The sequence below is a fragment of the Etheostoma spectabile genome, chromosome 4 (assembly GCF_008692095.1).
Source record: "Etheostoma spectabile isolate EspeVRDwgs_2016 chromosome 4, UIUC_Espe_1.0, whole genome shotgun sequence".
NCBI classification, from domain to species: domain Eukaryota; kingdom Metazoa; phylum Chordata; class Actinopteri; order Perciformes; family Percidae; genus Etheostoma; species Etheostoma spectabile.
The window spans coordinates 31,890,072-31,892,936 of record NC_045736.1 but is presented as its reverse complement, the minus strand read 5'-3'; the positions used below and the strand labels follow the sequence as shown (position 1 = coordinate 31,892,936).

The 2,865-nt window shown below is 42.4% G+C and overlaps 1 protein-coding gene across 4 annotated transcripts in view; it reads left to right on the top strand.

Annotated features, from left to right (window-relative positions):
* grip2b (glutamate receptor interacting protein 2b) overlaps window positions 1-2,865 on the top strand; it is a 375,168-nt gene that overhangs the window by 72,442 nt on the left and 299,861 nt on the right. The gene's annotated exons all lie outside the window — the stretch shown is intronic.

The following is a 2,865-nucleotide window of genomic DNA, read 5'->3' as shown; positions in this document are numbered from 1 at the left end:
ACCCACTGAGCTATCTGGGTGCCCCAGATGTCACGATATTCTTGACCAAATACCTGTGTCGATATTGTGATGATAATGTAGGATGGACTCCTGAATGGGTGCTTTGACAACATATCTTCACCACAATATTTAAATAAATAACCATCATTAATTTGGATATACTAATTAAATGGGTAAAGGTAAATAATAGAACAATCAGTTCACAGTCTGGCATTTTGAGAAAATTGCATTACTTTACTGTAACGCAGCCTTTGAAGATGGTGTCTAGTCTCATATCACAAAATCAATACAATATCTATGAAGTGTATGGCCCAGCCCTGATTCGGAGTGTAGTCACATCACTGGAGACAGAGATCTATGATTTTTCTTCATATTTTTCTGTAGTAAAACCATTTTTTTGTTGCTTTTTTGCCAGAAATAATGAGGTCAAATTGCAGACTCTGTACAACCTGCTAAACATGAAAGGTAGTGAAGTATAACTGTATCCTTTTAATAACATTCCCGCCTATTTTCTCAAAGCTGAATTTAGGAATAACAGAATCTTGCCTCTGAATGAGTGTAACCACAGACTGATGATGGATCAAGTCTGAGAACATGGCCCAGTGGAGGAGGAGCGGGTTGGACCATACTAAGATCTTTGGACATCAAAAGGAAGGCAATTATTTTTAAAATGTAATTTTCCCCTTCCTCCATTATCTGTCCGCCCTTGACGTTGTAATTCAAAGCGGAGCACATGACCACTTGCGCTCTTCTGACAACAATTAACTCGGTTCCAAAGAGTCAGCAAAGGTTTTTCCTCAATCTCCGTCAACGGACGTTTTCTTCTTGCTGATGTGAGCACTCTGCTCTGTGTGAGGGAGCGAGAACGGATGTGATCGTCTGTAATACTGTGTGTTTCGGTGGGTCCGTGAGTGTCAATCTATGACTTGTCGTGTGTGTGTGTGTGTGTGTTTGCGTGTATTTATGTCACAGTCTATAATTGCTAGTAAGTATTGATGTGCACTCATGTGAAACTGAACTCTGCACATGTGCTAACATATCTATATGTGTACCAGAGTGAGTGTTGTGTGTGTGTGTGGGGGTGTGTGTGTGTGTGTGTGTGTGTGTGTTTTGCCAAGAAGCTGAGGGAGATGGCAGCCTGTCTGTCTCTCTGTTAGCATCTTTGATTGCCAAGGCTGCCCTGGCTTAAAACACCCCCCCCCCCCCCCCCCCCCACACACACACACACACACACTGTCTCACTCTGGTACCCATATAGAGACATTAACACACAGGCAGATATTTACTTTCATGTGAGTGCACATACTTACTAGCAATTACAGACTGTGACATATAAATGCACGCACACACACACACACACACACGACAGCTGTGGCTCAGGAGGTCAGTGGTCTATAGTCTAAAGACCGAAGTGTCTTCGGGCAGGATACTGAACCCCGATGCCCCCGATGCCTCAGAATCAGGTTTATTGCCAAAGTAAGTTACACTTCCAAGGAACTTGCCTTGCATAAAGTAACGTATCAAATATCATGAAATAAACTGTAAATACTTAAACAATGTGACATGAATGGTTATCTGCTCCTCTGACTTGTATATCAGGTGTGTGTGTGTGTGTGTGTGTGTGTGTGTGTGGTGGTGTGTGTGTGGTTGTGTGTGAGAAAGTGATGAATGGGACCTTAGAGTGGACGTTAAGACTAGAAAAGCACTACACGAATACAGTCCAGGGTACCACACACACACACACACACACACACACACACACACACACACACACACACACGACGAGGGTAGCATCAGCATACACACACTCAGACACACATTCACACATTTACACTCGCTTATTGAAGATAAATTATGTCGTTTACCATAATTTGGTTTTATTATTGTAATTCAGATTACGGTCTAGACCTGCTCTTTTATGAAAAGCTCAGTGAGATAACTGTTGTGATTTGGCGCTATATAAATAAAACTGAATTTAAGAATTGAATTCATTTTGGCCGCTGGTTTTGGCCTATGCATTATGTAAACATTTGGTTTGCCATTGCTGAGGGTTTGATATCATTTAGTATTTTTGAATTGGAACCACTTCTAATCTCATCAGAACTTGAGATTTGTTACAAAACATGCTTTTTTATTTGAAATATTGATTCCCAAAAAACAAGGTCCAGATCCGCGACCATGTCCTCCATCTTGGCTGGTTGCACATTCGCCAGAGCAGGTGTATAATGTTTAAGGTGTCAGTGTCTTTCAAACAAAGGGCCTGTTGAAGTCCCAAACCAAAACTGAAACCACTTTCCTCAAGTCTGACAAGCACGCCGCTTCCCAGTGGGACCGGCCAGGTGTGAAGAGACGAGACAGCAGAAGGGACATTTTGTTATATTCGTCATCATTCTCAGGTGTCCAAACAAGGGCCAAATCCTTTGAAGAGACTATGGGTGTTTCTCAATGTCAAGGATCCTTCCTTGACATTGAGAAACGGGGACTGTCCAAAAGCATGCACCGTTATCCCCCTTTCAACAAGTCCTCCAAACAATACAACCAACCAGCTCATTTGTTTTTTACCCTATGACATGAACCACAGGAATGTATTTAGTGAATTAGCGCCCCCCCAACAACACATCCTAAACGTAAAAGTCACATTTTTAAATGTGGTTAAATAGAATAGAAAGAGGACCCAAACGCAGACCAGCAGGTAGAAAGTTCAAAAGGGTTTATTGTGCACAGTGCAAGAACAAAGGGAGCGAAAGGCAAAATCCCAGCACAAAAAACAAAACCAGGCACTGGGAAGGCGAAACAAAGGCAGGGTAAACTTCACAGGGGTAAACAGGGATACAGGGGTTAACGGGGAACAGGTGAGACGTCAGG